Here is a 14,618-nt window from a genome sequence, read left to right as displayed (position 1 = left end):
CCTCACTGAGCTCGAGCTGTTTTGCCAGGAGGAATGGGCAAAATTTCTCGATGTGCAAAACTGATAGAGACATACCCCCAAGCAACTTACAGCTGTAATCGCAGCAAAAGGTGGCGCTACAAAGTATTAACTTAAGGGGGCTGAATAATTTTGCACGCCCAATTTTTCAGTTTTTTATTTGTTAAAAAAGTTTGAAATATCCAATAAATTTCGTTCCACTTCATGATTGTGTCCCACTTGTTGATTCTTCACAAAAAAATACAGTTTTATATCTTTATGTTTTAAGCCTGAAATGTGGCAAAAGGTCACAAAGTTCAAGGGGGCCGAATACTTTCGCAAGGCACTGTAGGTAAACAAACTAAAATTGCTGTTATGTTGAACAAATATATTATTTTGATAGGCTAAAGCATCAGTAAAAAAACAGTAATCCTATCTAGTAACGTAGAAAATATGTGACAGATACTTGTGATGTGAACATGCTGATTCTTAGAAATGGGCTTGGGGTTTGGGTTGAACATCACTTTGAACAGAACTGTTTACAGTGCAGTGAATACAAAATGGCCATATTTGCCCAATTCACTCGAACCCCCGGCTGATATTTGTACTCAAACAACATTGTTAATTTCTAGTGACAGCACTAACAAAAGAAAATAGAGTTGGCCCCTATAGACTTCAATAGGGTTCAGCACTTTGTTGAAGTTTAGAGGGCTTTTTGTTGGGTTCATTGTAACCTCCTGTGAACCAAACTTAGCCCAACCAACTCATCTCTACTGGTTATCACAGTAATATAGCTCACTCACATTAATAACATTAGGGTCAAGCTATACCTGACAACAATAAACACTGCAGCTGCCTTACCTTGTTATATAACTCATGTTTTATGTATGATACAACATTTAATGGTAAACAATAAGTACTTTAAGAGATCATATTTTTACAGAAATATGTTTTATCTAATTTGTTTTTGCTTAGTATACAATTCCTTAATTGTTCAAAGATGTAGCTACCCAGCTGTAGGGTTATTTATGGAATATATTGAGCATCTAAGAGATAGCACATGGGGTCTTTAGCTTCATGCCTTATTGGACCCAAGTGATCCATAAGCAATATAAAGACTAACTGCTTTCGTTAGCTAGTCAATCACAGCACATGTTTAATTTTTAGACAATGCAGTACAGGCATAAAGAAATCATAAAGGAATCATTAACTGATAAAGAACTGCCATAAATGTCATACTAGGCAGTTGTAAAATTTCTCTTTCTCCAAAGACATTTCAAGGTCACATACCGTTCTGTAATTCATGCAACAAACACAATCTAGATTTTCAGATAAACTGTTCTGTTACCTAGGGAAAAAAAAGGTCTTTAGTAAAAAAAAAAGTTCATATATTTCCTATTAGGCAAATATGCAGGTAATGATAAAGTGCTTTTACATGTTAGATCAGCTTAAATAACTCAACTTGTAGAGATAACTAGAAAGCATGCCATATTAACTATTTGCAGTGATCAATGGCCTCCTCATTGATCACAGCAGATCACTGTCACTTTCAAATGACTGATACCTGCATTTCAGTATTCACTATTGATAATACATTAAGTCAGTATCAGCTCAAAATAGCATCTTGGAAGCAGTTGCTTTATTGTAAGCTAACAAATGAATCACTCTCTGTGCTTATTGCCTTTTCCAGTCTTTGTCACTCTACTATAAATTATACTATAACTCTTTACAGCTCTCATACTTTAATAGCTGAATACAAATGGCTTGTATTTGCAATGTTTTCTTCCTGAGATAAATCTTGCTTGTGAGAGATTCAAAACTAGAAAATAAATTATAAATGTGAAGAAATGTGAATATATTCATAGTGAAATATTCACAGTGCATTGATTAGATTACATATTAAATATGCCTATTATATGTTTCTAAATCTATCCTATTACTATACTCAATGCAAAAACACAAAAACAGTAAGTGATAGGAATGTATTTTAGTTTATGTATCACTAACTTCAATAGCAAAACCAGTGAATTTGGTAACATGACCACTAAAGATTGTATATAGTTAGCTATACCTCTTCCACATAAAGATAACATAATTTGCATATTGACGGTGTGGCTTGTTTAGCTTTTGATACAGTTTTAATTTGTATGTAAAGTTATTTTTTAGTTTTGAGTAGATAAGGGAATTTCTTTCCTATCCCAGAGATACAATAAGAAGAGGGCTTTTTAATACTAGGAGATATCCTCTCTTAAAAATGTGTCACCAGTTGTTTCCAGAACAGGTTTGTCCATTGTTTTTCAATTTTTGTACAAGAGGCAAATAGAGATGATGAGCCTCACCAATAGGGACTCAGAAATGTAAAACAGAGGTTCTAATTTGTCCACATTCTATACAAACTTTATGTATATTTTAATACACAACATTACATCCTTTTTCCAAAAATATTTTTGCCCTATTATACAGATATTCTACAATTTGGTAAAATATAGATTTTATGTGGAGTAGTGATGTCAGTAATGTCATACTCCTAGAAATCATTTACTTTACTTCAACACAGTTGACCACCCTCTCCTGATCAATAAACTCCACTCCCTTGGCCTCCGTGGCCACTCTTTCAGTGTCACATACAACAACATCTCCTCCGATCCTCTTCCTCTTTCTGTTGGGGTACCCCAAGACTCTGTCCTAGGGCCCCTCCTATTCTTTCTCTATACCTCTTCCCTGGGCCAGTTATACCCTTCCATGGCTTCTGTTACCACCTCTATGCTGATGACATTCAGATATATCTCTCGACTCAACCCACCACTTCAATCTTCTTATGTATCACAAACTTACTGAGCGACATATGAGTATGGATGTCACACCACTTCCTCAAACTCAATCTTTTGAAAACTGTGCTTGAAATATTTCCTCCTCCCTGATCCCCTACCCATAACTTTACCATTGAGATCAACGGCACAACCAATGGTCCCTCCACACATGCTAGGGTACAGGGTGCAATCCTAGATTCTGACCTTTCCTTCAGCCCCCACATTTATAACTGGCTAAATCTTGCCAAGTTAACCTCTGCAACATGTCTAGAATTCCCCCCTTCCTAACTCACAACACCACAAAACAACTTAGTCACTCTTGGTTATTTCCCACCTTGACTACTGCAACTCCCTCCTCACTGGCTTGCTGCCAGATTAATACACCTTACTAACCAATCCGGGACTGCTTCCCCTCTCTGCCAATCTCTTCACTGGCTTCCCCTACCCCATCATATGAAATTCAAAATACTAACTACCACAACATACAAGGCCATCGACAACACCACCCCCAGCTACATCACCAATCTCCCATGCTCGCCTCCAGGACTTCTCCAAAGTCGCTTCCATCATCTGTAACCCCTTGCCCCAGTATGTCCAGTCAGCAACTACCCTGTCTGCCTTTAGGTGATCCTTGAAAACACACTTATTCAGGGAAGCCTACCCCCATCTCCACCTAAGAACTATACTTAAGTCCCCTCCATTAGATCATCCCCTACCTTTTGTACCACCATCCCCTCCCTTTAGATTGTAAGTTTCATGAGTAGGGCCCTCCTATTCCTTCTGTATTTAACTGTATTGCAAATATTGCTGTCCCTCTTTTCCTTGTAAAGCACTATGTATAATGTTGGCACTATATAAATCCTGTAAAATAATAATACTTTACTTTCAATGAAAGTTTAGAAAAGTCTAGCTTTTTGGTTCTTATTTATGTTTTTTTTTTTCTAAAAGGCTTTTTAAAGGTTTCCAGATGTCATAAATGTCATAAAATGTTTTCATCCTTTTTCATCCCTTCAAGCCGCTTCCTATGGGGGTACACCTGCAGGCTCACTCCTTAGTTGGGCTGTGGGCATCCAAAGACACACACACACACAGTGTGGCTCAGTCCCATTCCCCTCTCCCTCCTCACAGGATTTGATTGACAGCAGCATGAGCCAATGGCCGCCACTGCTGCCTCTGTGCCCTGTGAGTAGAGGAACAGAGACCTTCGCCCCTACAGATGGGCACAGTGCTTAATCGAGATAGGACTCAGGTAGGTATATAGGGAGGTGGGGGGATGATACAACTACTGGGACTTTTTTTCACCTTAATGCAGGGAATGCAAAAAAATGCCTTGCCTTTATAGCCACTTTAATTTATTTATTAGTAAACATATAAACAGCATGATACCTTTTAATGTTATTTTTACCTATATATTTAATGCAATCAAACAGGCGTTTACCCTCCCATACTCAAAAGATTATATAATGCTTTTAAATGGACTGTTGCAAAGCCATTTCATATGGGGATTTTTGTGCAATTGGAGATAATAATCTTCTTGCTCTTGCATTCGGTGCTGCTGGTCCCATGGATCGGTATACCCACTGCCCAGTGGGGGCAGGCGCGCACTGCCAGCAGCGCACGCTCCCCCCCAGGAGCGCCTACGCCAACTGCCGTACAGGTACGGCGATTCACGCAGCCGAGCCAGCCTGCCGCAGTATATATGCAGTGGGCAGTCGGCAAGTGGTTAAATATAGTAATTAGTTATTTCACTAATTAATACTGTACAATCCTGAAAATCCCCCTCTTTGTGCTTTTTTAATTTAAGTCTACTGGGATGTGGTCCCACCTGAAGCTTATTGGGATATAGGACCATTTGTTATTAATCTGTTGACATAAACAAACAAATTCATATTGTAACACTAGAACTTTCTTCATGAATACAAATGAGCTTAGGACATGGGCCCAATCTAATCATTTTAAATGTGGATACCAAAAAGTAATATATAGGTTGCAAAAAATTACTTTGAAATCCCCTCCCCCTTTACCCATCAATCTTAGCACTACTCACATTCCTTATTCCCCAACACAAACATGTCCAACAATCCGTAGAGGTCTATATAGATATGGTTTTACCCTTACAGTGTAGAATTGATCAGCATGCTGTAACTATTGTGTAAGGACTGTTGGTAGAGGTTAATCAGACAAAAATCAATGGACGAGAAAACTTCCAAGACCACTAATGAACTAATGTCATAATAATAATAGTATTATTATGTGTCACTACCTATCTGCAAAACAATTCTGCTAATAATGTTCAACCATCCACTTGTATGAATAATATTTTACATTTTTTATTCAAATTCCTCATGATAACTTTAATTTATTTTGCGCTCTTAAAACTATAACTAATAAATAAATATTAAACCAAAACAATATTGAGGCTGTTTTCTGACTTCTTTAAATAACATTGTGATATAGAATGGATTCTTGAGCCCCGGTTCACACTTATGCGATGCGGGAAGGCTGCGAATTCGCAGCCTGTTCCCGCATCGCAAACGCACTCCTGGCAGTTCACACTGCCATATGCGATACGCTGGGGGTGTCAATGTAATCTTAACGACACCCCCAGTTTGATCGCATATCGCAGTGCGATCTTGCAGTTCGCACAGGATCGGATCGCACAAGTGTGAACCACTGTGCGATCCAATCCTGATGCGGCTGCAAAAAGGGTCCTGTGCGTGTTTGCTGCGGGTGCGGTGCGAATTTAGCCATTCAAAGTGTATGGCTAAACTCGCACCGCACAGCCGATCGCATGTAATGAAGGAGCAGTGCGCTCCGACATTACATGCGATCGCCGGAGACGCATCAGTGTAAACCGGCACTTAATCAGTTTCAATATGGAACTCAGTACCACATTTATATTAAACTCAGTAGCAGAGTTTTCTGGTTTATAAATAGTGCATCTGATTCCTAACCATGAAACAACTTCCTTATCTGTATATTCAATAATATTGTTATTGTTGAGTAAAAGAATTTTAAAGCATCTTTTTTCACTTATACATACATTCACTTCCATAATAATTTGATGCTCTGTAACAACTTTACAAAATCAGAATAAGCTAAGTTATGAATTTGCTAAAATGGTTGAAGCAAAGGGGACATTTTCAGCTTCAGAAAGTTGATGTTAAGATAGATAAAAACATAAATAGAATCAGACATAATTGTGAACACCCCTTTTGATGTTATTTTTCTCATTACCATTTCTTTGGTATTGAGTCCAAGTCTCAATAGATGTCTTGAGCCAGCTAGCATTCCACAATGGTATAATTGCTTTTAAAAACAAATTCTCCAAAAAAAAGTTTATTTCCTTTTTTCCCCTACATTTTAATATCTCACTCTAACTACACTTTTTTGTGACTTTCTATGACATCAATTTGTGTGTGTAAGACCTATCATCAGTAGGGAGGAGCTTTGAGTTTTAGTCGAATGTAAGTTCGACTTGAACATTGGTTGTTCGCTCGTCGAATGACGAATAAATGGGCTTCTTCGCGGGAACTTCGAGTTCCTGCATCATGGACTCTGACCTCAATTAATCACCTGCTGGCTGGGGGAACCCCACAGCCATGTCATTGCAAGCCTGGTATTCTACCATCTACACCACCGTTAAGCCTACTTAAGCTGAACACACTCTGCCTAACTTTTATCTCATCCACTGTGTGTAGGGTGAGATAGGAGTTAGTTAGTTATGCAGGAAAAATGTGATCAACCTAAGCATGCGTGACAGTGGCGTTGTGGGTTCAAATTCCTTGGCCAGCAGGTGATTTATAAGTGGAATTGCTGGCAGGGAGAGAGATTTTTGCTTTTTACAGTTTGTTGAGATCAGATAGTGCAGTGTATACCACAATGATATATATATATATATATATACAGTGCCTTGCGAAAGTATTCGGCCCCCTTGAACTTTGCGACCTTTTGCCACATTTCAGGCTTCAAACATAAAGATATAAAACTGTAATTTTTTGTGAAGAATTAACAAGTGGGACACAATCATGAAGTGGAACAAAATTTATTGGATATTTCAAACTTTGTTAACAAATAAAAAACTGAAAAATTGGGCATGCAAAATTATTCAGCCCCTTTACTTTCAGTGCAGCAAACTCTCTCCAGAAGTTCAGTGAGGATCTCTGAATGATCCAATGTTGACCTAAATGACTAAGGATCCATATACACGGGACGTTGTTAAAAGTCCCTTTGAATGCTGGAATTTTCAGGACGTTTGAAACGTCCGTTCGGTCGCGTTTGTACCCGCGTTTAGCGGCGTTTGCGTTTAGAAGCGTTCCTAGAGGTCAAAAAAATGATTCCCCTCTAAAATGGAAAAACGTGAACGCTAAACGCGGGTCATCGCGTTCAGACGCGTTCGGACGCGTTTGTGCGTTTGAAACGCCAGGAAACACACGTTCGAACGCAAATAATTGCATTCTAAAAAAAGTCCCTGAACGCAACTGCCTGCAAATGACTGTAAACGACCTGGTGTACATGGACAGATAAGATAAAATGTAGATGGGTTCAGGGGCTTCTGAAAAAAACGCCCAACTGCTCCTAAACGGCCATTTCCAGCGTCCCGTGTACATGGACCCTAATGATGATAAATAGAATCCACCTGTGTGTAATCAAGTCTCCGCATAAATGCACCTGCACTGTGTCTCAGAGGTCCGTTTAAAGCGCAGAGAGCATCATGAAGAACAAGGAACACACCAGGCAGGTCCGAGATACTGTTGTGGAGAAGCTGGATTTGGATACAAAAAGATTTCCCAAGCTTTGAATATGCCAAAGAGCACTGTGCAAGCGATAATATTGAAATGGAAGGAGTATCAGACCACTGCAAATCTACGAAGACCTGGCCGTCCCTCTAAACTTTCAGCTCATACAAGGAGAAGACTGATCAGAGATGCAGCCAAGAGGCCCATGAGGTGGGAGACTCTGTCCATAGGACAACAATCAGTCGCATACTGCACAAATATGGCCTTTATGGAAGAGTGGCAAGAAGAAAGCCATTTCTTAAAGATATCCATAAAAAGTGTCATTTAAAATTTGCCACAAGCCACCTGGGAGACACACCAAACATGTGGAAGAAGGTGCTCTGGTCAGATGAAACCAAAATCAAACTTTTTGGCAACAATGCAAAACGTTATGTTTGGCATAAAAGCAACACAGCTCATCACCCTGAACACACCATCCCCGCTGTCAAATATGGTGGTGGCAGCATCATGGTTTGGGCCTGCTTTTCTTCAGCAGGGACAGCGAAGGAGGTTAAAATTGATGGGAAGATGGATGGAGCCAAATACAGGACCATTCTGGAAGAAAACCTGATGGAGTCTGCAAAAGACCTGAGACTGGGACGGAGATTTGTCTTCCAACAAGACAATGATCCAAAACATAAAGCAAAATCTACAATGGAATGATTCACGAATAAACATATCCAGGTGTTAGAATGGCCAAGTCAAAGTCCAGATCTGAATCCAATTGAGAATCTGTGGAAAGAACTGAAAACTGCTGTTCACAAACGCTCTCCATCCAACCTCACTGAGCTCGAGCTGTTTTGCAAGGAGGAATGGTCAAAAATTTCAGTCTCTCGATGTGCAAAACTGATAGAGACATACCCCAAGCGACTTACAGCTGTAATCGCAGCAAAAGGTGGCGCTACAAAGTATTAACTTAAGGGGGCTGAATAATTTTGCACGCCCAATTCTTCAGTTTTTTATTTGTTAACAAAGTTTGAAATATCCAATAAATTTCGTTCCACTTCATGATTGTGTCCCACTTGTTGTTGATTCTTCACAAAAAATTACAGTTTTATATCTTTATGTTTGAAGCTTGAAATGTGGCAAAAGGTTGCAAAGTTCAAGGGGGCCAAATACTTTCGCAAGGCACTGTAGATAGATAGATAGATAGATAGATAGATAGATAGATAGATAGATAGATAGATAGATAGATAGATAGATATAGGCAGTTTATGTCAGTATTGCCGAAAAATTGCATGGCCCCCCCATCCATACCAGACCCCTTGTTAAAGGAGGCTTCCAGATTCTGATAAGCCTCCCCCCGCAGACCCCCACAACCACAGCCCACGGTTGTCGGGAAGAGACCCCTGTCCCCATCAACATGAGGGCAAGGTGCTTTGGGGTAGGGGGGCAGAGCCCCCCTGCCCCAAAGCACCCACCCTCCATGTTGAGGGCATGTGGCCTGGTATGGTTTAGGAGGGAGGGCGCTCTCTCTCCCCCACCCCCATCCTGGCTAGCCAGGCTGTGTGCTCAGATAAGAGTCTGGTATGGATTTTAGGGGGAACCCCATGCCGTTTTTTATTTTGGCATGGGGTTTGGTATGGACTGGGGGGGGCCCCATGCTGTTTTTTTTCTTCATTTTATTACCTGTATTGCTGGGAGCCGACAATACATTACAGCCGCAAGCAAGTATAAATCCGATTTTTTCCTTTAGAAATGTCAGTATTGCTGCAGCAGGCTACAAACATCGCACAAATGCGCTACATTACATGCACATTAAGGGGACCCCCCAGGCACAATGTTTAAAGCTATTTTTCATTTTCATTTTTTCAGCATTATTAAAATCACTGCTCCTGTAAGAACAATTGTTTTAAAAAAAAATGTTTTGCATTGATTTATGTCCCCCAGGGCAGTACCCAGTTCCCCATACACTATTTTGGGCCAATGACTTGCATTTAAGCCTTTAAAATTAGGACTTTTGAATTTTTATGTTCGTGTCGCATAAACTTTAATGGAGTTTGCATGTTTGCTAGAATATTTCCCCTGTTCAAGATGTTCTGGTGCGAACCGAACAGGGGGGTGTTCGGCTCATCACTAATCATCAGTTGATTTTCTATTAGGCCTTGGGTTTTATCTACTAAAGGCAAACAGGCTGTTCACTTTTCCAGAAGACTTTTTATTAGATTAGTGATTGTGGTGAAAATTAACTGAGCATGTTTAATAAGGAGCTTTGTAAATGACGAGTAAAAATACCATTTGCTTGGTGGGCGGGGTCTGGATATGGTGAAATAGAGACTTGTGGTTCTGGAGCTCCTGCTATCTCTCCAGCAAAACAGCAACATTCTGCAGCATTATACCACAGGATGAGCCCTGCCAAGTGGAGGAAGATGAAGAGCCACCACAAATCTTCTCCCCTATCTGAGATCCAGCACTTCTTCCCCAGTTTGCAGTCCTCTACATCTTGGACCCTCATAGCATAGCCATGTGGCGACTTCCCTACAGTCTACTCAATGGTGGCCTCACCTGCTTCCCCAGCCTCACTGGCTGCCTCAGAGTCTTATTTGGGCTTTCCAGATGCCCCTCGAACTAGCCAGGCACACCAGTTTTGTCAGCTACCCTGATCTCTGCACCAGGGGATTCAGACCTTCCAGCCCTCAGCCCGGTGCTCCCCACGAAAGCTGACATTGAGGCACTGGTCCTCCATCTAAAATAAGTTCACCAGTGGGACTTACACTAAAGTGCAGCAGCTCTCAGACAAGGTCTCTGCCAGTAAAACATCCATTGCCTCCCTGGAAATATGCATTTTACAGCTACAGGATAGGAGTCCCTTCAAGCCACAGCCCTGGTGATCTCCCAAAAGCGAATTGCCTCGGCATCTCCCTTGAAATTTGAGTTTAATAGGGTGCACAGGACACTCTGCCCTCGTTTTCCTGACCCTAACAGGCTGCAGGATATTATTTGTCACTTACAATGCTACACCCACAAAGAACTCTACACCCACAAAGAAATCATTCTCCGTAAAGCCTGGGATTTGGGAGAGGTTGACTTTGATTGTGCATCTATTGCATCTATAAAGGTTTACCTGATCTTTCCAAGGCTACACTGCAATGCCGGGCACTACTTTGCCCCCTGCTTGATAAGCTCAGACAGTTGGGATGCACATACCACTGGATATTCAATATTTAACTTACGGCGTGGAGAGGTCCTTGTAACGGAACAGGGCACCCCAGACCGGGTACCTCCGTTGACAGATGCTCCTAGTGCTTTCCAAGGGCTCCAAGCACTCCACCAAACACCGTAACCACTTCAGACCCCACGAATCGCCGCAGCTTGGTTAGGGTCTCGCAATCTCCTACCCACCCTGGACCTACGACAAGGCTCCAGGTTCCTATGGGTGAACCTTTCTTTCCCTAGAGAGTGCAGCAGAACAAGCTCTTACACAAGCTCTTACAAGAGCTCACTGATCTAAGGGAGTATGGAAGACCATAGCAATCCCTTGTAGCATATCCCCCAATAAGAGACAGGACTCTAGATTGAGGTTGAAGGAACTCTCAAACAACTTTATTGAACAAGACTTATATACAGTTTTCACCCACAAGGTTACCACCCAGATGGACCTTGTTGAAGACTGAACATAATATTCACCATCCAATAGGAACAGAGTTTTACACTCTCATACAGTGTACAAAATATACAATGTGGGACAATCCCCCCTCCCCCTTAGCATCCAATTCACATATCTTTATACATCCCATAATACGTTTCTCTTAAGGCAGACAGACAGAACAATGGGAGGTCATTAGCACTTAACAATGGGACAGGGAAATCCACATTCCCTCCCAATACACAACAAAAGGAAAACCTTTCTGACATTGAAAGCTATGTAATATACACAGCATTTAGGAAGAACAGATTTCATGGCAAATGGGAATAAATCTTAATATTTCTATATGGAGATATTGCTGGCAAATATGAAGCAATCCAAACCATTACTTATCTGTCTTTAAATTCCAGTGACTGTGAATACTGTCACCGTCCTGCATCCATTGTCCTCCATCATCCTGAAGACCCTCTGGACCTGTTTGCATTCCTGGAGAGAAAAATCATCTGTGCTGAATTGGCTGCAGTCAATACTGAGACCCTCCAGGAGAGCTGCCTCTACTTCTGCACCTATAGGTCTTCCTCCTCGCCTGATCAGGGGATGATGTGGATCCTGCAACGCTCCTCAACCTGCCGACCATGAGTCCTAATTCTCCTTGAGGCGGTCTACCACAGGTTGCAGTGGTGCTCTTCCATCTGTTCTACCAAATTACTGCTACGTACATATCTGGAATGCTGGTGTTGCCAGACACCTTAACTGTCATGTTTAACCACTTGCCGACTGCCTAACGCCGATCTACGTCGGCAGTCAGCCCCTCACAGGCAAAGCGACGTAGGGCTACGTCACTAGCTTGTGAGGGTCTAGGGAGTGAGCGCGCGCCGCCGGAGGCGCGCTCCCGCTCCCGCGTGGTCACGGACCCCCCCGCGCGTGTGACCAGCGGACCCGATGTCCGCCGGTCACTCGGCGATCGGCGGGGGAGAGGGAGAATGTCAGGCAGCTTGTGTAAACAAGCCACCTGTCATTCTCCTCGCTGTAAAGACACTGATCACACGGATCTAGTATGTAGATCCGTTGATCAGTGTCCTTACAGCTCAAGCCACAGCCAATCACAGTAGAAAGCACGCCCCTAGGGATACACACATCCCCTCCCTCCCAAATAAAGTTAACCCCTTCACTACCAGTGTATTTTTACAGTAACAGTGCATATATATAGCACTGATTACTGTAGAAATGTCACTGGTAACCCCAAAAGTGTCACAAATGTCAGTCAAGGGTTCGATCTGTCCGCCCCAATGTCGCAGTACCGCAAAAAAAATCGCAGATCGCCGCCATTACGCGTTAAAAAAAAAAACAACAAAAATGACAAAAATCTTTCCCTTTGTTAGTAAACGCGATAACTTTTGCGCAAACCAATCAAAATACGCTTTTTGCGATTTTTTTTACCAAACATAGGTAGCATAAAACAAATTGGCCTAAAATGTTAAAAAATTTTGATTTTTACATTTTTTTGGGGGGGAAATTTCATATAAAAAAATGTGAAAAATATTGCTATTTTTGCAAAATTGACGCTCTTTTTTTGTTTATAGCGCGTGATCAAAAAATCGCACAGGTGATCAAATACCACCAAAAGAAAGCTCTGTTTGTGGGAAAAAAAGGACGCCAAATTTGTTTAGGTACAGCGTTGCACGACCGCGCAATTGTCCGTTAAAGTCACGCAGTGCCGAATCGCAAAATACCCCCTGGTCAGGAAGGGGGTAAAATCTTCCGGGGCTTAAGTGGTTAATATAGCACTTATGCATCATTCTGAAGGGCTTTGTTCCTTAATTTTTCTTGGGACCTGGTCAGTTGATTTACTTATATATGTGGTCTCATTTGCCTGTCTACAAAATTTCCCATGAACCACCTGGGAGACTGTTGCAATGATTTGGAGGGCTTTCTTCCTCAATTTTTTACAATCCTCAGAGTAGCAATAAACTATTCTTGGGACCTTTACCACCGCAGCAAATTTTTTTCAATTACCGGACCTGTTTTTTCACCCTGGAGATTACTGTTATTCAATGAGTGTTTAAAGGTTAAAGTTCAGTTTTACTTTCAATGAAATAATGCAGTTTCTTGGTTTATATATCTGTTTTATGTAAGCATTGTCTATTGCTCCTTATGTGTTTTTTTTTGTACAGGAGACTGACGTTATGTGCTCTCTCCTGTGGGATCACTCATTCCTGGACCCAGGTGGTACAACATCCTTGGGAATAGATAAACTTCTCCTGCGGGCTGCCACATTTTTTTCCATTTTCTTTCTCCTCTTCTCACTCCCTGTGGTCTACCTGTCTCTCATGCAGACTAGCCTGTCTGTCGACCGGAATGGGAGAATGGTATGGATGAAGTGAATGTCTCTGTTTGCCGTTGTGTCCCCGGACTGGTGGACTCTTCTGGAGAACACCACAGAGGAAGTAGTGGATAGAGATGGCCTTGCGGTTCGCCCGGCGGTCGGTTCGCAGCGAATTTTGCTTGTTCGCAAATTCGCAAAAAGTTGGACTTTTGCCGATGTTCGCGAATATGTCCGCGCCGCCATTTTCTTTTTCATTCAGAAGAAATTTGACCCATGACACAGCCATCAGGTGGAACAGGACAGCCAATTGAAACATTTCAGTACATGGACATGCCCCCTACCCTATAAATAGACCTGAGCTGTCGGCCATTTCACATTCCGCATTTTGTCAGCGTAGGGAGAGGTTGCCTGTGCTCATGAGGGAGAGATTGCCAGACACAAATAGCTCTGTGAAGATCAACAAAGTCCTTTTCAGGGCTGGTATTTTGGTATAGGTCTATTAGTATCTTTTCAGGTTAAGGGCAGTTAGAGATCGGCAACAGTCACACAAATCTCTCTGTTAATGTCCACAAAAGTAGTTTTCAGGGCTGGTATTTCGGTATAGGTCCAGTCTCTTTTCAGTATAGGGACAGGTATCCAGTCTGTGCTTTAGGGGCAGTTAGAAATTGGCATCTGCAGTGACACAAATCGCTCTGTTAATGTCCACAAAAGTCATTTAAAGGGCTGCAATTTTTTTGGTATTGCTGTGCAGTGCACTATATAGGGGGGGAGGGGGGTAATCCACAGTATAATATACTTTGTAGAAAGCATATTATAGTGGATTAGTAGTATTATTGTGCACTGTGCAGCATTGTGACAGGTGTGGTGACTGAGCGTTGCTGCAGCTCTGACGGGAATAATAAAGGGGCACTCTGACCACAATATTAAAGGGGCACTCTGTCCGCAATATTAAAGGGGAACTCTGACCGCAATATTAAAGGGGCACTCTGACGGGAATAATAAAGGGGCACTCTGACCGCAATATTAAAGGGGCACTCTGACAGGAATAACAAAGGGGAACTCTGACCGAAATATTAGAGGGGCATTCTGACTGCAATATTAAAGGGGCACTCTGACCGCAA

This window comes from Pelophylax lessonae, assembly GCF_965119305.1.
Source record: "Pelophylax lessonae genome assembly, chromosome: 3".
Lineage (NCBI taxonomy): Eukaryota > Metazoa > Chordata > Amphibia > Anura > Ranidae > Pelophylax > Pelophylax lessonae.
The sequence above is the reverse complement of the archived record's forward strand: the minus strand, read 5'-3'. Positions refer to the sequence as shown.